At 40.0% G+C, this 11,063-nt stretch overlaps 1 long non-coding RNA gene across 1 annotated transcript; it reads left to right on the top strand.

The window, feature by feature from the left end:
• The first annotated feature begins 5,632 nt into the window (after positions 1-5,632).
• On the top strand, positions 5,633-9,137 carry LOC129784224 (uncharacterized). The gene is made up of 2 exons (XR_008746686.1): positions 5,633-6,060; positions 8,331-9,137. It is a non-coding gene; the product is annotated as an uncharacterized LOC129784224 (long non-coding RNA).
• The last annotated feature ends 1,926 nt before the right edge of the window (positions 9,138-11,063 follow it).

Raw genomic sequence — 11,063 nt, 5'->3', positions numbered from 1 at the left:
CCTAAATCTTTCTGTGGCCAGTCACAAGGCTGATGCTGTACTCGCCTAGCAGCTCTGCAGGGAGTTTGGAGTTTGGTAGCATGTACCCACAAAAGTCAGGTGATAACTGGGACGCTTGGCAAAGCCCAGCCTCAAGCCAAGGCTTCTTCAGTCCAGAAGGACTTTGTGAACCTCCCAAGCCCAGCCCCTGCGCAGAGATTTGGGCTTCCCTCAAAAGTGGGATGCCAGGCTTAAGCTCTGCCTTTAGAGAGCAATTATTTACTGTTACTTACAAAAAACTCCTGCATCCTCAGACTTACTTTGAGTTTGTCATTGTAGCTCTGTAGGTTTGAATATCTGTGAAAGATTGTCAGTATTAGGGGGAAGTCTGTGCAAGAGAACAGAAATTAGATTTATTTTGATTCAGGATATAAACAGAATTTGAAAACCTCATTTAAAAGCAACAAAGTAGGATATAAATCAGTGGGTTTGTAGGGGCATGGCACTAGTCAAATGATATCCACTGCACAGTGGGAAGGGCTTTCTTGGCAAAGAAGTCTTCTTAAAAATTAAGGGGCCAAGGAGAGGCAAGAGACATCTTAGCAATGTTTTATGCTTTGATTTAAGTTTAGAAGTTATTTTTTCAAAGGTCACCTTTCCTCAAATGCAAGGTTTCAGTCTAGCCTAGACTAATTCATGTACCATTGCCTGAAATCAGAGATTTATTGGCTTTCACTATGTCAAAAAGACATCTGCAATTTTTCTGCTTAAAGTATCTTTATGCATGCACTATTGGCTGGGCTTTTTATTTGTTTGATTTTCTAAGTGACAGTCACTCAAAAAATTCTATAATAGACATATCACCATACCTATAGTCTTAAATTTTGTCTAATATCATCTCTCTCAATTATTCTACATCTTATTAAGAAGGACATTTCCTCTTAAGAACTTGGGAGTCACTGAACATCCAAATAAGGAGAACAGGTTTTTTTGTCTACACACTTTAATTACTTTTTATAAATTACACCATTAACAGAATAAATATATGTCCAAAACTATATCTTTCAAAAAAATAGCAGGTACATGATATGTTATATATCTGTAAATTTACATCTGCTTCATAGTAGGTAGTTGTCTCCATATAATGTGCTTTTGCAACACAGGGCAATACAGTATTTGGATACCAAATATTCACTATTCAGACCTGTTATCCAGTATAGCATTATTGGTGTGAATGTGGATACTTTAGAAAATGTTTACAAGCTATTAAAGTAAGTTCTAGCTAACTCACTAAGACACTAGAACCAAACACACCAGAAGAATGAACATGGAAGTCAGCACATTTCAATTAATTTCCTGATTAACAACCTCAAAAAACAAAAAATCCTTTTAACCACAGTTATGCACTCTCCTTACTATGTAGGAAAATAATTTAATTTCAAGGGGCCTTACACAGAACAGAAATGTCCTTATATGTTCCTGCATGGATCTGCATCCAGGATTGTGTAAAGCAAATGGTGGCCCTAGTCTTCTCTTCAAGAATGGGATGTGCTACAGGTATGCCAGGACTTCCTTCTCACAGCTTAGAAACAAAAACAGAGCAATAAAAAAAGATCACAGCAATGCTCTCTAGAGATGTCCTGAAGCTGTAAACTGAACAGAAACCAGGGAATCAGTTTTTAGAAGAGGCAAGGTATGATTTAGTGTTCTGCCCATGTTAACAAGATAGGGCACAAGAGAAGCATTCATCTTTGGTCTTGTTGGGAGGGTGAATGTATTTCATTTAGATGAAGTTTACAGAGCATTTTTTGGTATTGTACATTGAAAATAAATCAAAAGTTATTAGATCATATGGTTATCTTTTAAGATTTCTCTAATATTGATTTTAGAAACTTTAATGCTTCTATTTAACTCAGTTAGGAATATTGACCTTAATGTAATAGACTTTAGTCATTATGCTAGGATGAATATGGTATCAGATAGAAAGTGCTCCAACTAGCTGTATCAGTAAAGCCACATTTTAACAATGAAAGATGCAAATCCCCTTAATGGAAAGATGTACGATATTATTGCTGCAGTGCTTTGAAACGATGTAATATAGTCTAGATTGCTCTTGTCTTAAATATTCTGTGATTCGTTATGGGTTTCATGAAATCTTTTCATTAGGCGTTTCATCATAATGTGGTTTGCGTGCGTTTCAAAGAAAGGTAAGGAATAAAATGAATATTAAAATGAATAATTGGATTCATTAAGGAATAGGTCAAATAAATTTGATATCAGAAATATAGTCTGCCTATTATGATGGAAATAAAACTGAAATTGGGTAAAATCCTGCCCTTATATGAGACAATGGCAAAGTTCCCTTTCTGTTCTGAAATAAACAGACTAAATTCTACTTTCATTAACCAGGGCAAGAAGGTGTAGAAACTGGGATTTTGGTGGAATTACTAGGCATTTATCAATTTTAATCAGAGTAGAATTTGGCTTAATAGCTCCATGCTACTTTGGAGAATGCCTACACTTAATGTTTTTAGTATCTTCTTTTTGCATCTTCCTATACAGCTCCAGCAGTGTCTTCAGAGTAGTAGAATGAAGATTGTTAATAGGGTTTTAGTATATTATAAATAACAAAATATAAATCTGGAATCTGGAAATGGAAACGTAATGAAATGTGTATTTGGATTCATTGTGCCCTGTCATGGTAATGAGTTAGGAAAAACAAAATGGAAAGAAAATCATCCTAGTAAGTAGCAAAGAGGAGATGCAGTTTGGCTCCATTTATGAAGTGCAGGAAAACTGGCATGGAGAATAAAGGAGACTCACAAAGGGGTCACATGAAACAATGACGATGTGGTATCCAGAAATCTCTTTGTAGCAATGCCTCTAAGTAGTCAAGCTAAAAACATGGTATTTTTTCTTCAAATATTATGTAAGGTTTAATTTCAATCAATAGATGTATGGTTATAAATCTAGATCTGTAGAAGCTGCGTATCTAAATGACAAGGGTGAGGAGTAATAGCTCCTTTTGCAGTGACATTAACATCAGCATGCCTGCCTTTGTCTTTTCCTTCGTCCACTTTATGAAACATACATCTTCCTTGTAAAATGTTCTCAAAGCTTACTTTCCCCCCCCTAATTAATTTTTTTTTTTTTTCTTAGAGGAGTTCAATCTCCCATGCCTGAGTCACTCTTTCTCCTTGCAATGCCTCCTACCCAGCCGGTGGAAACAACCAACCTCCCCAAGTTATCACATGCGTTTTGCAGGGTAATAACCTTTCACCAGACCTTTAACCTCAGCAGGGAATGTGAGCTTGTAATGGTCTAGGCCAAATTTTGAAATTAAGTGCTGTGGATAGGTAAGAAAGCAAGGGATGAGGACTCCTTACCAAATGGTTAAAGCACACCACGCAGCCTGGACAATAAACATGTCAAAGTTTTTTTCTGCTAGAAGTGAGCAGGGTTTCAACTGCTGTCCCGCGACTGGCTTTCTCATGGTGTAGGTCATGTCTATGGCCCTGAAGTCAGTGGAAGCTGACCAATAAGAGAAAATGGGAGTTAGATAAACATAGAAGATTTTTCCTGTGCCCAGCTGTAGATAAGAAGATGTACGTTTGTGCAGTGAGGGTAACTGACCATGGGGATATGGTGTATTCTCCACCCCTTCCAGTTTTCACATTAAGAAGAGAGATTTTAGGTGAGCTGTTCAGATGGTCTCCGAGTTCTCTCAGAAAACTACACAGCAGAGCTGGACATCCTTACCCATTTACCCACTACGCAATCTGTGTATGCTTTCAGTTGCTCAGGTAGGAAAGGTTTGTAGTGGTAACATCTTTAATTAATTTTATTTATATAGGTTGGAAGAAACAAAGGAGCTTTCAGCATATCAGCCTTTCTCCTGGCCTGAAAAAGACGTTTCCTGCTTCTGTTTTAGACCAGAAGAACAACATGTGCCCCGCTTCCCAGACCTCATCTATGGTTTTTTTCCAGGCTACAATAATACAATTTAAAAAAAGCTTTTCCTATATCTTTAGACCATCATAGTAACCACAGCATTGCTACCAATGCTGTCAGAGCAGTAGGAGCTTTTGAACCCAGACTAGCTGCAGAGGGCAGTATTAACTCGTCTTTTAAACTCCAAAGTGCCAAAGAATATCAATGTCCCTTGAAAATGCAAAATTGTATTTTACATGTAAATAACACAGGGCTTTGATAAGCAAATTCAGCATGTATTGCCAAGAGCAAATATGGGACAATTTCGTGATACATGATTTGCTGAAAAAGTACATATCTGTATTGCATTAACTTTTTCAGATTCTAATAGATGGAATAAGATGCTTGGATTCCAAGTATGTATTTTGTTTATGCTTTATTATGACATGTTTTTTACACTATGAACAAAACCACAAAAGAAAGATTGGCAGGAAAACAAGTTTGACACTGTTCTTGTTTCTCCCTGGTGCATTTCAATTTAATAAGACTTACTGGGACTAGGAAATTATTCTCTTTCATGTGATGTTTATATACATGGATATCCAGTTGTTAGCAGTAGTGAAGTTATTGTTCTCTTTATAATTCCTGGCACTATATGAAAATTTTTCAGGGAATAGGGCAAATGTGAATCTTTGGTCATGGACAGGTAGTCTTGTAAGCAACTTTCCAAGAGAAAGGGTTCAAAATGTTTCCCCCTTGTGTACAAAATAAGATCTGGATTTTTCTCATTTTCTAATGTTCATCCCAGAGCTCTCTAATAACACTTCCCCATTTGCAAATATCTGGTTTTATGGGTCTCAAAATTTTGTGGGAGCTCCACAGCAAGCTTTCAGTGCAGAAAAGGAACAATAATGCACACCCCATTCAGATAGGCACCTGCTGTGTTTCTCAGTCTCGCTCAGTAGGTCATTCTTTACTTCTCCAGGAGTTCTTCCAGACTCTTGCTGTAGTTTGGAGAGCTCAGTCTTCTGGTACTGTTTATTCAGTTTAATCTGACCTTGACTTCTCTCTTCTGTTACTGCCCGGCCCAGTGTGTAGACTAGGCATTCTCTGGTTAACATTATTAGAACATGGAGCTGCAAATTTTCCAGTGCCATACCTATGTGAATTTGATCTTCCATTTCAGTAAAATTGAATGTTTCTGCTTATGTCTGTACAGGGGGTGGTGTGTCTATACACATCATGGTCCACCTGAAAAAGCTCTGAAGCTCACTCCTGTGGTTGCTCATCTCTGTGGACTCAGAAGATGGCAAGAGTCTGATGGGAAACCACCTTTTCTTCTGAGGACACACCAGAACAGCTGCTTGCAGCTGCTATATCTACTCCATTTTTTAGTTTATGCTGTCCATTTGGAAAACCAGACACTGCATCTTGCCACTGAACTGCTGTTTAAAAAACATAAATTGTGCCAAGACAGATGGGTCTTCCCATCACAAGGAAGGTCTCCAGTTTTCCCTGTTTCACTTACAGCATGAAGTGGGATGTCTTTAGCCTATGGCAGTATTTATAGCCCCTCCCCATCTGCTTTTTCTAGTTCATGGAAAGTGTATATGTATACACGCACACACACACACATATTCCTCCTAGTATTTATTTTAATAGAAAAGTTCACTGTATAAAATACATGAGGGTTAATATGTAGTTTTAATTAGAATTTATGCAAGTGGATGCTGACTGCCTGCTGTTACAACTATTTGTCCTCCATCCTGAATAATGTTTAGTCATGTCATAACAGCCAGCAGCATGTTGACTAACACTACTTCAGCCTGCATGTGGAGCAGAACCTGATTATATTGGTGCATCAAGATAGGCACGGGGATGGATTTATGTGACAGCCAGAAACTTCATTAATCTGTCACTGGGAAAGTGGCTCTGGCTTTTCTACTTTCTAAAGCTGTCGCATACCAGTTATTAAAGTGTAGACAACATGGAAGCTAAAATAATACAGGTGGTGATACTATGGTATTTGTTGTAATTCTCAAAGCCTTTTGTCACAATGAATATAGAAAAAGATTTTAGGATCTGAGAGGATTAGCTTATTGGTTTTTAATAACAGATATGAGTATCTGAAATCTTGGACATAAGAATGAGGTAAGCCTTTATCAAAATATTATGTATATAGATGATATATAGAAAAAGAAAGGTTATATAATTCCTGTTAATGCCATAACAGCATCACACTGCTGGGTATTCATGTTAGGTCTGAAGTGCATGAAAACCAGGTAAAGAACCTGTTTCAACACCAAGGGTCCTTATAGACATTTAAGGTGCTTTCAGAGTTAATATTTGATAACACCGTGACCCTGACATTATAAGGAAGATCTAAGTGCAATTTTTCTCAATAGAAAAAAGTATGTTCTGTGTTTCATTGGGTAAAATGGGATACTTTGCACATAGATAAGTGAATTGGATGGGTTATCAATTGAAAACTGCAAATTTGAGGTTTATATTCTGATAAAGGAATGGCTCTTTTGCTAAGAGCAGGTAGCTATTGTTCATTTGATCCATTTCCCACAAGGCCAGATACGCTCTAATCATGGTAACAAACTGTTAGAATAATGTTATCACCATAATGTTCTAACAAGCCGATAGCTGCAATGTTGTAAAAAGGAATGTATCTTGCTATTCCTACCGTACAGTCATGCCTGAAATGATTTTGCCCAGTTTTATGTGACTGCTTTGAAAGATGAACCTAATTAAGGACTGGCCGATCAAACAGCTGGCATAACTTGTGGCCAGAAGGAGCATCCTTCCACAGCTTCCCTGGCAATCAGCTCTGTGGTGGGTTGACCCTGACTGGATGCCAGGTGCCCAGCAAAGCTGCTCTGTCACTCCCCTCCTCAGCTGGACCAGGGAGAGAAAATGCAATGAAAGGCTCCTGGGTCGAGATTAGGACAGGGAGAGATCACTCAGCTGCTACCGTCACAGGCAGAACAGACTCGACTTGGGGAAAATTAATTTAATTTATTACCAATCAAATCAGAGTAGGATAATGAGAAAAAACCCCAAATCTTAAAAACACCTTTCCCCCACTCCTCTCTTCTTCCTGGGCTTAATTTCACTCTCAATTTCTCTACCTCCTCCCCTGTCCAGCAGCACGGGGTACCGGGAATGTGTGTTATGGTCAGTTCATCACACATTGTCTTTGCCACCCCCTCCTGAGAGGGAGGCTCCTCACACTCTTCCCCTGCTCCAGCGTGGGGTCCCTCCCACGGGACACAGTCCTCCATGAACTTCTCCAACGTGAGTCCTTCCCATGGGCTGCAGTTCTTCACAAACTGCTCCAGCGTGGGTCCCTCCCACAGGGTGCAGCTCTTCAGGAACAGACTGCTCCAGGGTGGGTTCCCCGTGGGGTTACAGGTCCTGCCAGCAAACCTGCTCCAGCCTGGGCTCCTCTCTCCATGGGGTCCATAGCTCCTTCCAGGAGCCTGTTCCAGCTTGGGCTTCCCAGGGGTCACAGCTTCCTTTGGGCATCCCCCTGCTCCCGTGTGGGGTCCTCCATGGGCTGCAGGTGATATCTGCTCCCCCATTCACCTCCACAGGCTGCAGTGATATCTGCTCCACCACTAACCCCCACGGGCTGCAGGGGCACAGCCTGCCTCACCAGGGTCTTCACCTGGGGCTGCAGGGGAATCTCTGCTCCTGTGCCTGGAGCATCTCCTCCCCCTTCTTCTTCACCAACCTTGGTGTCTAAATCTGCAGACTCACATACTCTTGCTCCTGTTTCAGGCTGCAGTTGCCATCATACAGGGTTTATTTCCCCTTAAATATGTTACCCCAGAGGTGCTACCACTGTCACTGATGGGCTCAGCCTTGGCCAGCAGCGGGTAGGTCTTGGGGCCGGCCAGCATTGGCTCCATCAGATATAGGGGAAGCTTCTGGCATCTTCTCTCAGAAGCCACCCTGTAGCCCTCCCACTACCAAAATCTTGCCACACAAACCAATACAAGCTCATACTTCAGAAATTTCCCAGCACCTTCCCTGCGAACTCCCTCTCCAACACCCACCTGCCCTGACCAGGCTGAGACCACTGGGGCTGTGGGAGCAGCAGGGTGACACCTCTTCAGGCAAGACCTGTCTGGGGGGTACAACACAGAGCTATTTAGGATCTTATTCTTTGAGGTGTATTGTCACTGTCACCACAGTAATCCAGCTACAATAAAGGTGTAAAATTCTGCCATGCATGGGCTGGGGTTTGCATTAAAAAAGGGGCAGTATGTTAAAGCAATTTTGCCAACACATTAATTAGTAGCCCTGGTGCTAATGGAGTGTGTATCGTGCTGATAAGGAGCAGGGTGAAGCAGGAGCAGTGTGAGGGGCCCTTCTCACTTATTTTTTTTATGTTAACATCTCTTTCCCAGGGTGGTTAGTGAGTTTTGTCGGAGGCGGAGCCACACTGCAGCTGCATGGGAGTCTGGCTTCTCCATCGCTAGAAGAGGAAAGCAGATACCATGTTCGTATCAAACAACAGCTATGCACGTTGTTCTGCTCCAAAACCTACTCTGTGAGATAACACAGCAAAGCCTGTAAATCATTTCCCTTGTGGCATCGCTTGTCATTACCATTGCAATGAGATATACCTTTTGTCAATGGGAGTAGCATCAAACACTGAAGATTTTACTCCGATTCTATTCACTGCCCGCAACTCTATTGGCAAGATACACTTGGAGGATTTCAGGAGCGCTGGAGGGTCCACATAATCCTTGGAGATGAAATAAAATACCGTGTTCTTTGTAGATATGGTAACAGATTATTAAATAAAGCATATGAAGAAGAAATAGGCAAAGCATACAAAAAAATACTACTTGTATCTGGGTTGATCAAACATCTTACACTCCTGAACGGCCTGTTAGCTTGTATTTTTACAGCATGACTTCTGAGCCCAGAGCACATCTCAGTATCACCTGTGTGAGACAAACCTTTTAGAGTGCTCTTACTGCACTTCACAGGCCATTATCATCCATTAGGCAGCGTAAAAAGCCTAAGCACTGCTAAGTTGTACCCAGTCATGCCTCTCTGCTCCTTGGTTTATAACAAACCTGCAAATAGTTGCCACCTTCTTATTGCAGGCTTAAAGCATAAATGCTGTGTTGGGAAAAAGGGCAGCTTGCTTGAGTTCAGTGTTTAGTGGGTGGATTTTCAGTGAAAAATAAATGGTTATAAACACATGCAATATGTTTACTTCTGTTAACCTTTTTTTGTTAACCCTTTTTTCTTCTGGAAGTCTCCCCTCTCCCTTTTGTTGCTTTCTTTAAACAGGAGGGAACACTGCAAAACTGCACATATCTATTATTCCTAAGCGTTCTACATGCCTTGATTACCTGCTATGCAGTAATGATTTTCAGTATGTTTTAGCCATTTTTTTCTGAGGTCCAAGTGATCTGTCCAAAGATGCTAAACAAACACGTCCTAGGCGATTTCAATCTATATTTTTAGCTACCAGGCTATTTGTCTCTGGATAGTACAGTTACATTTTTTTAAAATGAGTGTCTATGACACCAGAAAACATCAGGATGATATTAAAATGCAGAAGATTTTTGAGAAATAAATATATATTAGAAAGTCAATTTATTAATGAGTCATCAGCAATCTTCTGAAATGGATCATCACAATTTGCCATTCCACATAGACATCAGTTGTTTATGTTGAAACATAAAATAGGTACTTTTAAATCCATTATGTGACCTCAGAATTGCTATGCAGAAGATAGATAAATCAATATATCGATATTAAAGAGTGTTAGTATCTAATATTTCAAATGACAAGCATGTCATGGCTGCATTACTGCTGTTCAAATGCCATAGGTAAGTAGGGATAATTGAATAAATGATTGCAGGTTTAATACTGTTAAGGAAAGATGGAATTAAGAAATTTCATCATTGGAAAGGTAAGACAAGAATGCTGCCACCTAGGAGTGCCAGGTCTCCCTATGGGCATTGCTTTAAATGTTGGAGTTGTGTAAGGAAGGGAAATGGAACACCTGCCTTGCCAGAAATGAATGCAAATTGAAGATCATTTGGAGAGGGGAGGAAACAATCAAGATGACAACAAGTTCAAATAAACACACCCGCTATGTAAAAACAACTCCAGTGCAAGCCCTTAATGTCTTCTGGTGTGTTGTTAAATCAATCGCATTGCACAGATGGTCACTTCAGATATGATGCAGCACGTCAGGATGTGACAAGGTATTTATTGCAGATGCAACAAGCCACAGCAGTGAGAGTGTAATAGCAATACATGAATAGAAAAGTATTCTCCAAAGTGATTCTGAATTTTGGGTCCTTCTCATTGCTTTCTTTTAGCTTGTAAGCCATGAGGGGAGGGGAAACAAAATATTGTAGCTGTAGCACTCTGTTGTTGACACATAACTGGATCTTTGCTACCACAAGAAGTAATTTCTGAGGTGTCTAAATGCTGATCTGTGGGACTGGATAGCACCATGGACATGAATGCAAAGTCAGAGAGCATTTTGGACACAGTTTAGCTTTATAGAGTTGAACGCTGAAGATCCACGGTAAGTCAGTACCTCATCCAGGTTTTTTTCCCGATTCCAGGAAATTAACTTTGAATTTATTTTACAGACACTGAAGAAGATAGTTTATAAATTATAACGTATATAACTGATAACAGGGAGAATTTACAGATATTTTATAGTCCTTGAGCAGCATGATAGGCTATATTCAGTATCCTTACTGGTGGTTGATCAGCTTTACCTCTGTCATTCTCCAGCGATCTGATGAACAGCCTGCATTCACTTGATCAGCTGGTATGGCAACAAAATGTGGCATTTTAGTTTACACTCGTTTTCTGTAGCAGGTGCTGCTATGAAGTATCCATATAACTGGAACCGTCAGTGGTTACTTCCTGTCATACAGGAGTAAAAAGCTCCAGGAATACAAAGGAAAAGCTGAATAATCTTATTTTCAACATTTTCATTGCTAAAACAAGCAGTAGGATTCAATGAATTAGTTGTAGTTATTGAAAGAAAAAGCACCAAAATGTAAAATAGGAGGAGAGGTAACCATATTTAGTGTGCCTGCTATACCACAAATCAGTATTCTTGTTCTGCATATTACTGATGATATTAAGACTTT

Source organism: Falco peregrinus, chromosome 3, assembly GCF_023634155.1.
Source record: "Falco peregrinus isolate bFalPer1 chromosome 3, bFalPer1.pri, whole genome shotgun sequence".
Taxonomy (NCBI): domain Eukaryota; kingdom Metazoa; phylum Chordata; class Aves; order Falconiformes; family Falconidae; genus Falco; species Falco peregrinus.
This window is presented reverse-complemented; position numbering and strand designations above follow the sequence as displayed.